Consider the following 18449-nt stretch of genomic DNA (forward strand, 5'->3'; position numbering starts at 1 on the left):
TCCGCTGCGGATCCGCAGATGAATCCGCAATGTGTGCACATATCCTAACAGATGATAAGCTTAAGGCCGGGGTCACACTAGAGAGAAATACGGACTAGTGAGAGGCGTAAAAAACACGCATTGCACACGGACCAATGATACTCTATGGGGCAGCTCCCAACAGCCGTATATTTCTCGCGCATATTTTACGGTCGGTGCCAATCACAGCATTCTGCGTATGTCAACGTAGTACGCCAATGCAAGTCTATGGGTGCGCAAAAACAACGCATTACACACGGACCACACATGTGACTTGCGAGAAATACGCACGACTTTAGCAGGTGACACGAAATGGACCAACCATTTATCAGGAAGCTTAGACATGCTAATTAGCTCAAAAAGCGCTCCAGACATCCAGGAAGTATGCCTCCACGGAGTCTAGCATCATGGCACCCTACTACCTGAATGTGAAGATGCTGATTATTCTAGTGCAGGAGCGCCCGGAAATATGGGACCAACGTGATGCCCATTATGCAGACCGGGCAAGAAAGGAGGCGGCATGGAGGCGCATATGTCGCCAGATGTTCCACGATTTTGGTGATCGGCCACGTGAGGAGCAGCAGCAAATGAGTAAGTTCAACTAAAAAAATGGTTGTAAACTACCTCACATTAAAAAAGGATTTTCGAAGTAGGCCCCCCCTTCCTGTGCTTGGGCTTTTTGCCTCTTGAGGCCTGTAGATTCGGATTTGACCCTCTGTTTTACCCTGACATAATTGGTCACTGTCCATAAGCTCCTCATAATGCCTAGGCAACCAATTTTCGTGTTGTTACTTGCCCCCTGAGTTTTTGTGACCCTGTGTATCTGGCCTGGTTGCCCCAATTATATATGCCACCCTGGGTAGAAATCGCATCCTACTAGGCCACATGACTGTGCTACTTTTTGTAAAGGTTGTTTTGCAAATATGTGAAATGTAGAATATTTTCTGTCACATTGCAGTTGAAGATGTGATGAGATGCTGGCGCAGCATCCGCGACCAGTACAGGCGGGAATGTCAGCAGCGGGCCAGAAGTGGGGATGCGGGCCACACTAAGCGAAAATATGTATACTATGATCGCCTCTCCTTCCTCGCTCCAATTCTGGATCTGAGACCATAAGTAGAAAACTCACACCACATTACACAGATCCTTTACAGGGCCCAAACCAACTTTTTTTTTTTTTGGCCATTTTATATTTCATAACAGAAGTCAGTCTAACCTTACTGAAAGGGAAACTGGGTCAGATACAGAGCCCATCATGGATCCTGTGGCTGGAGGGGAAGAGGTGGCTGGCCCATCTTCTCCCTCTCCAAGAAGCATGGGTCAAGTTTTGTCTACTGCTTGCCCTGCGCCTGCCCTTGGATCTGGACCTGCACCACAAACCCCACCACCAGGACCACAGCCACAAGAAGGACCGTCAGCTGCAGCACCACCCGCCATACAGGATGATCAGGGCAACATCAGCAGCAGCCCAACTGTCCACCTAGAGGGCTCCCCCCAGCCTGCTGTACCATCCCGGTGAGGTAGAAGAAGGCGCCAGATCCCTGCCCAAGATACCCGTACAAATGTGGACACAGGGGTCCTCAACTATCTTGCTCGAGTGAATAAGACTGTTGTGACTCAGGGCTAAACAACCCCAATAACGTTTCCTCTCCCCCACCCAACCAAAATCAAACTTGGAAACCAAGTGATGGGTGAAGGTCGGTCACAGCTTTATTGAATGTTTTCTCAAACAAACATTTTATAGGCACTTAGCTTCTCTTTAACCCGCGCTCGCTGCCAAATGCCCTGTTCTGTATTCACAGGCAAGTCGGCCAGCAAGCCGTAGCTTTGTGCCATTCCTTCTTTCACCGCTGTGACTTGAAACTACAATAAACAAAACAGAATGAACATCAGTAAACAATCATAACAAAAGGGAGGGAGGGTGGGACAAGCACTTCCAGAATCAGCTGCCAGGAGGAAAGAGGGAGGGCGGCCTCGGATCTGGTCCAATATAAGTACAGGAAGGGGCTGTACTAACCCCCTCCTTATCCCCATTGGCCCTATAACATTAAGTACCCACCCAGGACCATGACGTGGGTGGGCCAGCTCGATTAACCCCTAAGGAAGGGGGAAGGGAGGAAAGGCACCCCAGTCGGGCACTTTCCTTAAACAGTACAGTGCCCACCAGACTGTTGTGACTCAGGGCTAAACAACCCCAATAACGTTTCCTCTCCCCCACCCAAACAAAATCAAACTCGGAAACCAAGTGATGGGTGAAGGTCGGTCACAGCTTTATTGAATGTTTTCTCAAACAAACATTTTATAGGCACTTAGCTTCTCTTTAACCCGCGCTCGCTGCCAAATGCCCTGTTCTGTATTCACAGGCAAGTCGGCCAGCAAGCCGTAGCTTTGTGCCATTCCTTCTTTCACCGCCACGGAGGATCCTGTTCCTAAACAGGACTCCGACCCCCACCCATCAATAGTAAAGCTTGCTCCACTCCATCCTGCAGACCAGATAGAAAGATATCAAGCCCGATCTCGTTCAAATGTACCCCATCAGGCCTTAGCAGGGCACTGTTATTTCCTTCCAGTTGTCTGTGACGAACGACAACACCGAACCTCTCACGCACGAACCTAGAGATACGGGCATTGATAGACCTCCTCGAACGTTCGACTGCCATACCATCACGAGCCCCTTGCCACACCGCCCTCGGAACAATCTCCGACCAAACCAACACTAGTTCCTGGAAAAAAACATGAAAGCGTTCCATATCAGCCCGCATCATAGTTAGCAGCTCCGCCACCTTGTATGAGCACAGATCGTTTCCCCCCGCATGTAACACCAGAATGCTCGGCCCCCGAGCTCCTCTTGCGATCGCGACCACCTCCGGTAAAACTTGTGGCCACTGCAGGCCCCTAACACCTCTCCACATGAAAGCCACATCCCGAAATCCAAGGTGCCGTCCACCTGGGCGACACTCCGCACGCTGCGCCGCCCAGAAAATGTAGGAATGTCCCAGCAACCACACAGTTGGCCTGACGGAATCTGCAGAGAAAGAAATCGTTAATATAACAAATCTGGACGAATGTAACGAGCAAAGCAAGCTGATTTCCACCTCCCAATCCTCTGAACTTCAGCATCAGGAAGACCCTCCTTAGCTGCCTCCATAGCTGCTCCAATGCGAAACGAATGGGTCCCATACTCACCAGCTGGAACTCCTAACCCCTTCAAACATTTATTGAACACAGCCTGAAATTGATACCTAGTTAAAGGTAAATGATCAGCATGCGCAAAGAAAAAACTACCTCCCGTCCTCATAGACACATATTCCTTAAGCAAAGCGACCGGGCACAGTGAGAATCTGGCCGCCCGTAGCAAAACCCAGGAACCCCTACCTAAAGGATCAGTCTTCGATTTACGTATTCTCACGCGCACCGACTCATCCAAGAAAACTACATCCACAAACCGCAAACCACACCCCAAATCCAGCTTCGAACGAGGAACCAGTTCGCCAACCCTTAATGCCCCAAAAAATGCCAAGCCAAAAGCGGCAGACACAAGGGCTGCCTCAAAAGCAGAATTGCACACTTTAACGGTAATACCTATGAGTTGGCCAAGAAGGGCAAGGGACACCGGACGCCTACACTCATTACTAGGCTGAACCCTCCTCCAACCCTTCATAGCCTGTCGAACAATGAAACATTTGGTAACATCGGACCAACCCAATAACTGAAAGTGGAAAGCAACACCGGACAAGCGCTGCTGCGCTGACGTACCCGAGAGACCCGTACTATGCAAATGACACACGTACTCCACCGTAACTTGCAATCTCGAGGACTCGCACATCTGAACAGGTCTATTGCCCGCCAACTGACACCATTCCATCCATGCCTTACCATATGCTCGCCAAGTCGACTGGGACACAGAGGAACGAACCAGGGACATCAACTGTTCCTGACCACGTCCCATAGAATCTGCGGGCAACTGAAAACTTCCCGACGGGAATTGGGACCAGGATCCTTGGCAACCTGCAAGTCAGAAAAATCAGCATCGTTAAGCAGCAAAACATCGGGGTCTTGTACCAGTTGAGCCCGAAGCCAAATGTTGAATTTCAAACAACGCAAAGCCAGTCTACGAAGAAGACACAAAACCGGCGGAAACCTGGACGAGAAATGATTGAGGCAACGAGCCACACCTGGATCAACCATCCTCCAATGAATTTCCTGATTGCACAGCAGATCACCCCACAACTCAATCAAAACCATGATCGGAAAAATCGCACACATGGTCCTGTCATTACAAAAACCCAACCTGACCCAAAACTCCGGCCAATTCTCCTGACATAAGCGATTTCCAAATCCTGACGTAAAACCAGAGCCACCCTCCCCAGACGTAAACAAATTCAAATCCTGTGCCGTCCGGCACGGTAACATAAAGCAAGTGTGACCATTGTATGTGTGCAAAAAGGAAAGCCACACCTCCAAATCTGCCTTCATGGCCCTCGTAACCCGCACCCTGAGGTGTGGGCTGGAGACCCCATTCGTAGCCAACGACAGCCGTCGTGAAAAAACCCTACCAACCGGCATTACTCTACTCGCAAATACTAACAACCCCAACAGAGATTGCATCTGCAAGAGAGTAACCTTACGAACCGCCATGAAACCCTCAATCAACGAAACCAGTTTCTGAACCTTGTCACCCGGCAACCGGTATTCCATTGCTACCGTATCAATTTTGATGCCTAAAAAGGTCAAAGTATGAACCGGACCGACGGTCTTCTCTGGTGACAAAGGCACACCAATCGTCCGCGCGATTGACGTAAATGTGGAAAGTAAATTACTGCATAACTCAGAGTCGTTCTGGCCGACAAACAGAAAATCATCCAGGTAGTGAGTGACGGACCTACTGCCCGATTCCCATCTCACAACCCACTCCAGAAAAGAACTAAAAAGTTCAAAATAGTAACACGAAATAGAACATCCCATGGGAAGACACATATCAAAATAAAACTCTCCTTCTACCTGACAACCCAAAAGATGAAAACAATCCGGATGAACCGGCAACAAACGAAATGCCGAATCGATATCAGCCTTTGCCAACCAGGCTCCTTCTCCCGCGATCCTGATCAAAGCCACAGCCCTGTCGAAGGATGCATAAGATACCGACGCATCATCAGGGGAAATACCATCATTCACCGAAGACCCCTTTGGATGAGACAAATGGTGAATCAACCGAAAGGAACCAGGGTCTTTTTTTGGCACCACTCCCAGAGGCGATACTCTAAAATCCGAAAAAGGCGGGAATACGAACGGACCGGCCATTCTACCCAGGGCTACCTCCTTCTGAACTTTTGCCACCAAAACATCCGGATGTTCGCGAGCAGACTTCAAATTTGCCGCAAAACCGGGGGACCTTTGCAATTTAAACGGGATGAAAAAACCTTCCGAAAAACCAAAACGCAGCATACCAGCAGCCTCCTTGTTAGGATAACGGTCTAACCAAGGTGCCATCGCGACTACGCTCACCGGCGTCTTTCCTCTCAGCTTGCTGTGGCTTGACAGGCAGCTTTCCCGCGGGGCGGGAACACTTAGCCGCCGGGTGCGAACCTCCACATGCTGAACACTCATGTCGGAATTTGCAGAGGCCGTAAAACCGACAGTGTCCCTCATTAAACAACCAACAGGTACCGGGTCTCCGCACGACCACTGAACTGGAACCTGTTGATCCTTGTCCAGCAGCCGCTGACGGAAAGGGATACTGCTTCTGAGTCATCATAAGGCGCAACCAAACCTCAGTCGCCTTCACCCCCCATCCGATTTCCGGGTGAAGGGCTAACCGCCTCCTAAATTCCTCATCGTATCTCCACCAAGCTGAACCCCCATGAGCCTTATATGAGTTGTAGATCATATCCTGGTAGATAAACAACTCTGAACAGCGGCTCGGGTGCTCCTGTCCCATAATGCAACCCAGTACGGCGAAAGCTTGCAACCAGTTATTCATAGTTTTAGCCACCTTTGGACGCACTCTCTCCGAAAACCTCTCGACTCTCTTTTCTTTGTCCACGGTGTGTTGGTCCACCGAAACCAACGACCAAATATCTATATAATCGTTACGCCAAATCTTCCTTTTAGTATCATCATCAATGTGCGACCCTAGCGCACCAACCCCACAGAACATGGTATCCTTATACACCCCCGCCAGCGGGGCAACCCCTTTCTGACACTCCTTCGCCGTACTATCTTTGGGGGGCAATTGCCCGATCAACGCTTGCAACACGGATAACACAGCAGTGGTATCGACACTCGGAGAACCCAACAAGGAACACTCAGCCGGATTCACCGTTGGAGGAGGGACTCCCATGGCTGGAGGAACTCCGGCTCCCGGATGACCCGGCGGAATGATGACGCCGCGACTTGTAGCCTCGGGAGTTGTTCTCGCCTCGACCAGGCTGTAAGTCCTTGATCGGGCCCTCGACTCCCGGTGCACGGAAGGAGGGCCACGGACTCGCTCAGGACTCACAGACGCGCTGGACACCTCTGACACTGAAGATGGAGAGCCACGTCTCTAGGACCGGGGATGGTGATGACCACTAGAGGCCGCTCTGCGGCCAGAGTGCCTAGCTCTTTTATGGCGATGCTGTGATGCATGGTACCCGTGACGGCGCGACTGTGGGGACGATGAATAAGAGGAAGAGAAGGATGAGGATCCCCGGCGTCTACGCCTGCTTCGCCTCCTCCTCGTGGGGGAACCGACCACTGCCGCAACGACTGATGCCTCCCGACTACCCCCAGCTACAGCTGAAGCGGGAGCCTGGCACTGACCCCCAACCTCTTGCGTACCACCGCACTGCGGTGCCGCCGCAGGCACTATAGTACCCGGCGCAATCACTTCTGCAGGGGATGATGTAGGGACCGCCCCCACAACAAGAGCCGGTGACAGGCTGCCCCTCCCCTGGGCCCCCACCCCCGGCTGATCAGTGCCCTGCTCCTCTGCTGAGCCGGAAGAGGTTGCACTATTCCTCCCTCCCATATTGGCACCGGATATCCCACTGCACGTACTCCCTCTAGCTTCCCTGCCCGGCTCCCTCCCAACCACTCCCACTCCGCTGAGTGTGGAAACAGGCCCCTTAGATCCCCTAACCCCCCGCGATTGCCTACCGCAGGACCGGCTCCCCCTATTCACGCGTGTCGGCGCGGCTGCGCGCTCAGCTTCTCCAGACCGGAAGTCTGGGGGCGGCGACTTCCGCCTAGCCGCTCGCCGCCTGGAAACTTCAGCCAGCGCAGGCGAGGCATCGCACAGGCGAACAGGAGGGCGGGATCGCCGCACGGACCGCCTGCCTCCCACCTCCCCCACCGCCGCCGGCTGTTGTGACACCGCGGCAGCGGCCAGACCTGACCGCGGTGAAACCGCTCCAGGACCGGGCACCCCTGGAGAAGCTGCAGCCCGCGGGGACGCCAGGTGAGTGAGGAAATCCTGTAGCCACGACTCTCCCTCCTGCAGGACACGCAAACGCAGGGCCTCCAAAAGAGGGTCTGCCATGGTACCGACGGACAGTGCTCGACAAGCACTTCCAGAATCAGCTGCCAGGAGGAAAGAGGGAGGGCGGCCTCGGATCTGGTCCAATATAAGTACAGGAAGGGGCTGTACTAACCCCCTCCTTATCCCCATTGGCCCTATAACATTAAGTACCCACCCAGGACCATGACGTGGGTGGGCCAGCTCGATTAACCCCTAAGGAAGGGGGAAGGGAGGAAAGGCACCCCAGTCAGGGGCACTTTCCTTAAACAGTACAGTGCCCACCATGATGATGGGGAGGAGGCAGCCTGGCCCGTTATCTTTGGTCCCTTCCCCGTTAGGTGAGGCTACGTATTCGAGGATCTTTTCAGATCCTGATTGACACAAGCACACCCCCAATACCCCATATGAGGTATTTGAATTTCTGGAGAGGTGGCAGCTTTCCCCAAGGAATCTGATGCGCCTTAGACCACACCCACACATGCTTGCTCAATCAGGCTCTGAGGATCCTATACGTGGGCCTTAACCTCACCCCCTTCCTCCCCCTACCCAACCTTGGCCACAGCAGCCGCATATGTCTGCCTATAACCAACCTCACCAATATGACCACTTGTTCCTACCCAGTGTTGTAGGCTGGTCCCAACCTGGTTGGGGAAGACATGGCTATTTTGGAGGGTATGAGCCACGGGCCTTCAAGCCCCAACAGGAGGCCCCTCTACAGTATCAGACAGCCCAGTACCCACCACAATCCCATGAGGCAGCACACTACCAACATCATGGCCAAGAGTATGCCCCCACACAGGGCAGGGGCCAAGTTGGCCAAAATAGCCAGCAGCCAACAGGCTGGGCTTCTGCCTTCTCCTCCCCCGACCTACCACCATTTGTAATGCTGTACTATTTTTTGGTTAATTATGGTCTTGTCTTTTTTTGTTGGCTATGCAAATTTGTTGTTTTAAACATTTCCAATATGCAAAAAGGCCACTGTCACGATCCATTTTTGGATCTGTGTCAGATTCTGGATTCTCTGATATAACCTTTTTTTCCTTTCAGGCCATCGGGGGTTAAATATTAGGTTTTACCCCCCGGTGGCCGCTGGTGTTACTACAAGTTTACCTAGTCTGCTTGTGGGTTTTTCCCCAATGGTGTTGCCTGCGGTTCGTCGTGGTGTGGGGGCATGTTTTCAATGTGGGCAGACTGGTCATTTTATCGGGGTCTGCCCAGCTCGCGCCAAAGCTTCTGTACCACCCAAGAAGCCGTGTCCCCCTGGTTGTGCGGAGAGAGGCGACCAGGGAGTGTATATTTCCTCCATTTTGTCCCCTCAATGTACCTTGTCAGCAGAGGTGGTGGTTGGCGGGGTAACTGAGGGCATATCGGTGATTGTGGACAGTGGAGCAGGAGTCAATTTGTCCAGACCCATGGCCTTAGGTGTAGGACGCTAGCTAATCCCCTAAGGTCCAGGCCATTGACTCTGTCCCACTGAGCCAGGGGAGGTTGACCCAAGTTGTGGATAACATAGAACTGCGTATCGGGACTCATCATGAAGAGTCCCTGTCATGCTACGTCTTGGGGGAAATGCCATCACCTATCATTTTAGGCATCTCTTGGTTGAAAAGACACAACCCGGTAATAGTGTCATGATCCAGAGTGGATCTGACAGGTTAAATGTACATACTCGTAATTGAATTTTTTTCCTTTGGCTGTGTGCCAAAGTGGTGTGATTGCCCCCGGTGGCCATTAGAATTATTGCACTGTGGTGTCATTTGTTCTAAGTTGCCCCAGTGGTGGTGAGCGGTAATGCACTTTAGTTTCTTTGGTTAAGTGCACATAATTATAAAACAGGTGTGATCCTCTATAAAAGAGTGTCAGGTGTGTTTGATCACTGTTTGGTGATATTGTGAGTTAGTCATTCACAAGTAAGCCTGGGTGAAAGATGGAGCTGAATAAGAGTCCTGGGCAGCCCAGCCAGAGGGGTTGAGTCAGCTATGGAGTCTGCAAGGAGTGCTGGCATGGATTGGTGGAGTTCAACAATCGTGTCTGGAAGAAGGGCTGGCATAGCGTGGTGGAGTCGCAGTTTATGGTGTCGGCAGGAAGTGCTTGCATGGCTTGGTGGAGTGGCGTCTATGTTGAGAGTTGCACTCAGCATGCTGGACTTGGTTGCTGAAAGCTGGACTCAAGCATGCTTGACTTATTGGCAGAAAAGTTGGACTCAAGCATGCTGGACTTTTTGGCAGAAGCTGGACTCATCTTTGGGACTCTGTTTACTGGGCAGCTACAACTGGTGGTGGACTCTGCTCCAAGGCTGCACTATGGTGATGGATCCGGTTATGGTGATGGATCCGGGTGGAGGAGAAGATGAATTTGGGAAGCAAGCCTGGGTGATGAAGGAGCGGAACAAGAGTAGCATGCTTGACTTATTGGCAGAAAAGTTGGACTCAAGCATGCTGGACTTTTTGTCAGAAGCTGGACTCATCTTTGGGACTCTGTTTACTGGGCAGCTACAACTGGTGGTGGACTCTGCTCCAAGGCTGCACTATGGTGATGGATCCGGTTATGGTGATGGATCCGGGTGGAGAAGGTGCACGCAGGTGGTGGGCTCTGTTGCTAGGAGCATATGCAACAGAGCAAAGCTAAGTGGTGTTTCACCTGTATTGTCATTTTTCCTCATGTGTGTTTAGTGCAGTGGTGGGATTAGTTTCCGCACCGACCAATTCCCTAGTGAGGGTTTAGGTGCAGGGTGAGCTAGGATTAAAAGGTATCCTGTGCGTCGCCCGGTGCAGAACCGGCATAGGGAACGTTTGGAGTGCAGGGACACTGGCTCAGGAGAGTGTAGGAGGTCTCCACTTCCCCGTTTCCCTATCGCAGGGCCCTCCATTGTTAATGTTACCCAGGTTTCCCCTTTATTATTTAAATTCGCCTTACTGGAGGCGGGGTTTCCAGATTTACGTGTAATACCTAAATTCGCCTGTTGGAGGCGGTGTATCCAACTGCACATCTTATTTAAATTCGCCCCACTGGAGGCGCTGTATACAGGGTCACGTGTATCATATGGGTTCGCCTTGCGGTACTCGCTGCGTCCAGACACACGTGACCGTGACAAACAGATTGGCGGTCTAGGGAAGTAATTGACTGGGGTCAGTCATGTTAGGGCTGCTGCCTGGGGGCTACTGTCTCTGCCGTCATTCTACAGTCGTCCCCTTCTTCTCCAGTGGGGGCAGCAGAGATGCTGCCAGGGAGTAGGGGCAAGTCTCAATCCTCGCCATTAGCCAAGCCTGAGAGGTGGAGTCCTCGTAGGAGGAGGGGTCGGAGGAGGGTGGTGGTTCCCTTTCAGAATTGTGGGGGTGTCAGTGTGGCAACACAGGGGGATGCCTCTGTTATCAGTTCCTTGAAGAGTTCACCGTCTTGTGGCAAATATGTGTGTGACAATAAATGTTCAGGTCCACCAAAAACATCCAGTGGAAGTGTGCTGCTGGGGTCTAGAGTTCTCGGGTGATCTGGCCGTATCGGGTGTCAGCCATCCTTGGCCCGGGGACTTACCAGCTGGAGCTACCCCCAGTAATGCCCATACACAACTCATTCCCCTGGTCGGCACTCTGGAGATTTGTGATGCCTCCGGAGCATACGTTGCCACCTTCATCTGCCCACGTTTGCCATAAAGCTGAGAGTCAGGTGGTTGCTGAGGTGAACTCTGGTGGGTCTAGGCATCCTCACTATAGGTGGTTTTCAAGTGAGGTGCAGTGTTGAGGGTTCAGAGGCCCCTCATTGAAGAAGGGGTACTGTCACGATCCATTTTTGGATCTGTGTCAGATTCTGGATTCTCTGATATAACCTTTTTTCCTTTCAGGCCATTGGGGGTTAATATTAGTTTTTGCCCCCTGGTGGCCGCTGGTGTTACTGCATGTTAAGTTAGTCAGCTGCTGGTGACCACTCCCTCCTTCCTATATAAGGTCACCTGGTACACCAGCTAGCTGTTGGTAATACTGGTCATTTGGAAGCCAACCGTGCTGAAGAGAGAAGCTATCTTGAGCAGTGCTGTTTGCAGCTGATCTGGAGCAGTGGTTATCCTGCCGGAAGAGGGTGTTCGGGTACCTTACTCTGCGGTCCGGTGCATGACTGCAGAGCAAGCTAAGTGTTGTTTTTCCCTGTCTGTTATTTTCCCTAGTGTCTTATTAGTACAGCGGTGGGGCCAGTGTCTGCCCTTGCCAGTTCCCTAGTAAGGGATAGGTGCAGGGTAAGTGAGGGACCTAGGTATCCTGGTCGGCAACAGGTTGAAAGAACCTGTATAGGGAACGTGAGGATAGTTCAGGGACACAGCCTCAGGAGAGTGCAGAAGGTGTCCCTTTCCCCGCTCCCTATTGCAGGGCCCACCGTTGTAATTATGTCCCCAGTGTCCCGTTGTTTGGTGACCGACCGATCGTCGGGTCGCGTCACGCAGGGCTAGTCACATCGTAACAGCCACTTTGTGCCATTTACACATTAAACATATGGCAAGAATATGGTTACAAAAAAATTGGCTAAAGTAAAAATTTGTCAAATCAATTTAACGTCTCTTTCTCAATTAAAACATCATGACCTACTAACATATGCTTACCAAGAGAATTACAAAGTGAGAGAAACATAAGGGATTGAAATATATATATTTACACAGACAAAAAGAAAAAATTTACAACATAGACACAGCATGCTCTTGCCAAGAAGTTTCCCCATCAGGTGACATAAAATAATTAGTGAAAATATCACGCACTTTGAGACCAGATAGCGGTCTAAGTTGAGGGTTGACATGTGGTCTCGCCCTACGCACATTGTCCGACCCACGCACAACACCAGCAGAGGAGGAACAATCATGTATCCTGGTGAAGTTATGAAGAGCAACACATGCTTTTATAACTTCATTTACATTTTATTCACTCAGCTGAATGGCAGACTGGAAGACCAGCCATTTGGCACAAAGAATGCCAAAGGAACACGCCACCAGTCGCCGAGCACGTGATAGGCGCAAGTTAAATATTCTGCGCCGGTGGTCCAGGTTGCGCCAGGGATATGGCCTCATTACATTGCGCGTTAACTGAAACGCCTTATCTGCCACAAGGACATAAGGGACTGATTCTTGAGTTGAGCCTGGTAGCTGGTGTGGTGGGGGTAGATGCAACTGGTTGGTTCGTAGCCGCCGACCCATAATGGAAGTATTAAAGACGCTAGAGTCTCCCGTCCTTCCATAGGCCCCAATGTCGACAATTATAAACTTGTATTGAGGGTCGGCCAGAGCCAACAAGTATTGCTTATAATTGAAGAATTGGGAGCCATAGTTTGGCGGCTTACGCACACGGATATGTTTCCCATCAAGGGCCCCAATACAATTTGGAAATTGGCATTCCTCCTCAGAGTCCCTTGAGATCCTCAACCAGTCTTCCATCCTGGGCTGGGGAATGATGAGTTGATGTAGTCTTGACCAGATTTCACTACATGTCAACCTGACTATGCCAGAAATGGTAGATCTTCCAATGAGAAACTCATGGTGGAGTGCGGCATAAGACAGGCCAGTGGACAGGAAGCTGGAGAACAACAGAAATGTAAAATTTAGAAGCTAACAATTAGAAAAACAACAGCTACATACAATACATACAAAACATTATAATTTGTCATATCTACTAACACACATTTTTTAAAGCATAATGACTACGTGATATTCAGTACATAATACACATAATATTCTGGTCTATAAGTTTAAATATATCTGGACTAAGATGAGGCCAAAAAGTGGTACCCAAATAATAAAATACACCTACTTTGGGCAACACAGCATGAACACAGAGAATGTGGTTGTGTACTACATACCGTAATGTGAGTAGAAGTCGCTCCTCTGCAGATATAGCTGTTAAGGCTGGCGGAACGCACCAAATTATAAAATAATAGTAGGTGCGTTCGCAGCCCAGGGTCCACCGTGCAGAGGTGGTACACTTCTGCTAAGTAATGGCGGAAGAATAGAGCGGCGTAAAAACAATTACACGTGGGTTACGTCACCCAATGCGAACAGGTGCGAACTCTATTAATGCACAGAGTCGCACAACCGCTGAACGTAAATGCCGGAGCCTGTTTAGCTCACAGAGCCTGGCCAATAGAGCGCACAATGTACGGCTACAGAACTCTACCCCAAGGACACGGGGTTAGAGTCCTTCTAGGCCCACTGAGCGCGTGGCATCGCTGCCGCGAGCGCCACTATAGGCGCTGGCTATGAAGTGGAGCACGTGCACTGAGGCGTGCCGAGTCCCTGGTGTGGACTGATGCCTGACTCAACCTCTGTCCTACCTACACCTAAGCCTGGGCGCTAGCAGGCTAGGCTGCACAACACATGCGTACCAAGGGTAGGGGTTTCTTAATGAGTCATTCATCAGAGACATTCATACGTGCTTACATCACTCACTTCACAGTCTGTAAATCCAGTCTTATCCTAGCGCATGGCCGAGCGGCCATGCGAACCTTTTATAGCCGCGAGCTTCCGGGACCTTCCTAGCTTCTCGGATGGGCCAATCTGAACAGGAGCAGGAACTGAGCACATGACCTTCGATCTCCAATGGGAGATCACTCCACGGGCATGCTCAGTGGCCCGACATGAGGACTTAGTCCCTGGAGAATCTCGCTGCTGAGTAGCATGTATTGTCATAGCTGCGCCAGAGGTGGCAGCAGCAAGCAAACCCACGGAGCTGGTCTGGGCAGAGCGCCTGGACCAACGAGTTTGCTGAGCAACCTCCTCTGCGGTTGGAGAGGAATGGGAGCCTGCTGGAAGTAAGGCTCGGGATTCTGGCTGAGCAGCGACAGAAATCCGATGCCTAGCATGACCCCCTCCCCTCTGAGCCTCGCTGCGCTCAAACTCCGCAATGAGAAGAGGAGCGTGGATGTTCTCCTCTGGCTCCCAGGTCCGAGCCTCTGGACCATGACCCTTCCAATCCACCAAATAAAACTTTTTGCCCTGCATCACCTTGCATCCCATGATGGCATTGACCTCAAACTCGTCCGATGTCCCGGCAAATGACTCGGACAACCGGGACAAGTGAACAGGCTTAAGGAGGGACACGTGGAATGTATCAGAGATAGCCAAGTGTGGTGGAAGGGCCAGACGGTAGACCACAGAGCTGATCTGCTCGAGGACCTTTAAGGGGCCAATGTAGCGCGGTGCGAACTTAGCGGACTCTTCCCGCAGCCTGATGTTTCGGGCGGAGAGCCACACCAAGTCGCCAGGGGCAAAAGTCGGAGCAGGGCGCCAGTGTGCATCAGTGGAGGTCCTCATTCTCTCCTTGGAGGCCTGGATAGCATCCTGCGTGTGATCCCAAATGTCACGTGCCTCCACCGCCCAGTCTGCCACCCTAGAGTCAGTGGACGACACGGGCATGGGCACGGGGACGCGCGGGTGCTGACCGTAATTTAAGAGGAATGGGTTCTGACCAGTGGAGTCGGCCACAGCGTTGTTCAAGGCGAACTCCGCCCACGGCAGCATGGGTGCCCAATCATCCTGCCTGGCCGAAACAAAACGTTGCAGATATGTCACCAGGGTCTGGTTGGCTCTCTCAACCAACCCGTTCGTCTCGGGATGATAGGCCGGGGAGAGATTTAGCTCTATGCTGAGCAGAGAACAGAGCTCTCTCCAGAACCGAGACGCAAACTGAGGACCCCGGTCGCTGACAATCTTATTCGGCATGCCATGCAGGCGGAAAACATGTTTAATAAACAACGCTGCCAGGCCCCATGCCGAAGGAAGCCGAGAGAGTGGTGCCAGATGCACCATCTTGGAGAAATGATCGGTGACCACCCAAATGATGGTGCTGCCACTGGACTTGGGCAGACCCACCACAAAGTCCATACCGACCATTTCCCAGGGCCTGTCAGCAACCGGCAGAGGGTAGAGTAACCCAGCGGGCCGCTGCTGAGAGGGCCGATTCTGGGCGCAAGAGACGCAAGCCCGTATATAGTCCCTGACGTCACGGGCCATATGCGGCCACCAGTACGTCCTCGCCAGAAGCTCAGAGGTCCGTTTGGTCCCGAAATGTCCACCCAGCCTGGATGAATGAGCCCAAGAGAGGACCTCCGGTTGCAGATGGGCAGGGACAAAAATCTTGCCCGGAGGTACAGACTCGAGGGCGACCGGAGCCACGATCCTCAGGCTCTCAGACGGGACTATCAGGTGAGGCTCCTCCTCCGATGACACCACGGAGCGGGAGAGAGCATCGGCCCGGACGTTCTTCTCCCCGGAGAGAAAATGCAGGGTGAAGTGGAAATGGGAGAAGAACAAGGACCATCTGGCCTGGCGAGAATTCAGCTGCTGGGCTGTTTGTAAATGGACCAAATTCTTGTGGTCGGTGAACACCTGGAAAGGGTGGCGAGCCCCCTCCAGGAGTTGTCTCCACTCTGAAAAGGCCAACTTCATTGCTAACAACTCCCAGTTCCCGATGGAATAATTCCTCTCCGCCAGTGTGAAGGTCTTGGAGAAGCATGGGTGCTTCCGACCTTGCGAGTCCTTCTGGAACAGGACCGCTCCAGCACCGACGGAAGAGGCATCCACCTCCAGAATGAAGGGTTTATCCACATCGGGGCGATGTAGAATGGGAGCGCTAGCGAAATGAGATTTAATAGAGGAGAAGGCCTTGGAGACAGGTTATGACCACAACTTGGGGTTTGCACCCTTCTTGGTGAGGGCTACCAAGGGTGCTACCAAAGTTGAGAAGTGGGGAATGAATTGGCGATAGTAATTTATGAACCCCATAAAGTGCTGCACCGCTTTGAGAGAATGGGGTTCTTGCCAATCCATCACCGCCTGTAGCTTGGCAGGATCCATGGCCAAACCCTGGGCTGAGATGATATAGCCCAAGAAAGTCAAGGACTCCTGCTCAAACACACACTTCTCCAACTTGGCATAGAGGGAGTTTGCCCGCAGGAGGTCGAAAAGTTTGCAAACATCTCTCCAGTGGGAGTCAATATCTGGAGAGTAGATGAGAATATCATCCAGATAGACTACTACCGAGGTGGTAAGCATATCCCGGAAGATATCGTTCACAAAGTCTTGGAAGACGGCTGGGGCATTACAGAGCCCGAAGGGCATCACCAGATATTCATAGTGCCCGTCTCTGGTGTTAAATGCTGTCTTCCATTCGTCTCCTTCACGGATGCGAATCAGGTTGTAAGCCCCCCGCAGATCAAGTTTGGTAAACACTCTCGCTCCCCGTAGCCTATCAAACAGCTCCGATATCAGGGGTAGAGGACACTTATTCTAAACGGTGATGGCGTTAAGACCCCTGTAATCGATGCAAGGACGTAGTTCCCCACTCTTCTTCTGGACGAAGAAGAATCCCGCCCCCGCTGGTGACACTGACTTGCTAATGAATCCTCTTGCCAGATTCTCCCTGATGTATGCATGGCCTCTGACTCCGGGAGAGAGAGGGGATAGACTCGACCCCGAGAAGGCTCAGCACCGGGCAAGAGGTCGATAGGACAGTCATAGGGGCGATGAGGTGGAAGTGTCTCTGCTGCCTTTTCGGAGAACATGTCCGCATACTGTCGATAGTGTTTGGGAAGCGAGGAAAGATCTACGGGGACCTCGGTGGAGGCAACCTTTACGCATTCCCTCAGACATCTACCCTCACATGACTTACTCCAACCAAGAATTCTCCCTGAGGACCACTCTATATGCGGAGAGTGATACCGTAACCAGGGGACCCCTAGAAGGACCTGGTCGATACCCTCGGGCATGACGAGAAGAGATATCGTCTCCTGATGAGACGGAGACTCGGAGAGTAACAGTGGAGCGGTTTGGTGGGTAATCTGTGAGGGCAGAGTCGCGCCATTCACTACTCTGACGATGACTGGTGTAGACATCATAACCAGGGGTATAGCGTGCCGTTGAGCGAAGGCAGATGACATAAAATTGCCCTCCGCTTCGGAATCAGAGCAAACCTCCACCGCCAGAGTGGAAGAACCAAACCCAAGTGTCCCCTTAAAGGACAACTTGGAGGAAAATGCCGCGGATTCTAGTGAGCTGCCTCCTTACGTCCACTAGGGGCGAGCGTCTTCCCAGCCGCTGTGGGTACTGGTTGGCAAAGTGACCGGACTGCCGGCAACCATGATAGATCACAGGGGCTCGAGTGGGCCGGGGCCTGGATCCCTCGCGGGAAGCCCCCTGACGCTCAGACGCCCGATCGGGAGATTCCAGAGGTTTAGCAAAACTGGGTGCCAACCTAAACCTCTGCCTACACTGGGTCCGCTCCAACCTTCGCTCGGCAAAGCGAAGGTCTACACTGTGTTCCAAATTATTATGCAAATTTTATTTTTCTATGATTTTCCTAAATAGTCAGTACAAATGACAGTCAGTCTAATAAAAGTCATCACCCGTTAGAGTATACATCAAATTTTATTGAAGAAACCTCCCAATGATAACAGTATAATCTCCAAAATGAATAAAAACTCAAATTGCACTGTTCCAAATTATTAGGCACAGTAGAATTTCTAAACATTTGATCTGTTTTAAAGAACTGAAAATGTTCATTTGTGGATTTTGCAGCATTAGGAGGTCACATTCACTGAACAAAAAAGCTATTTAACTCCAAAACATCCTAACAGGCCAAGATACATGCTATCATAGGAACCCTTCTGTGACATCACCTTCACAATTCTTGCATCCATTGAACTTGGGAGCTTTTGGAGAGTTTCTGCTTGGATTTCTTTGCATGAAGTTGGAATAGCCTCCCAGAGTTGCTGTTTTGATGTGAACTGCCTCCCTCATAGATCTTTTGCTTGATGATGCTCCAAAGGTTCTCTACAGGGTTGAGGTCAGGGGAAGATGGTGGCCACACCATGAGTTTATCTCCTTTTATGCCTATAGCAGTCAATGACTCAGAGGTATTCTTTGCAGCATGAGATGGTGCATTGTCATGCATGAAGAGGATTTTGCTCC

This window comes from Dendrobates tinctorius, unplaced genomic scaffold (assembly GCF_039654945.1).
Source record: "Dendrobates tinctorius isolate UK_male_01 unplaced genomic scaffold, ASM3965494v1 ptg000128l, whole genome shotgun sequence".
Classification (NCBI taxonomy): domain Eukaryota; kingdom Metazoa; phylum Chordata; class Amphibia; order Anura; family Dendrobatidae; genus Dendrobates; species Dendrobates tinctorius.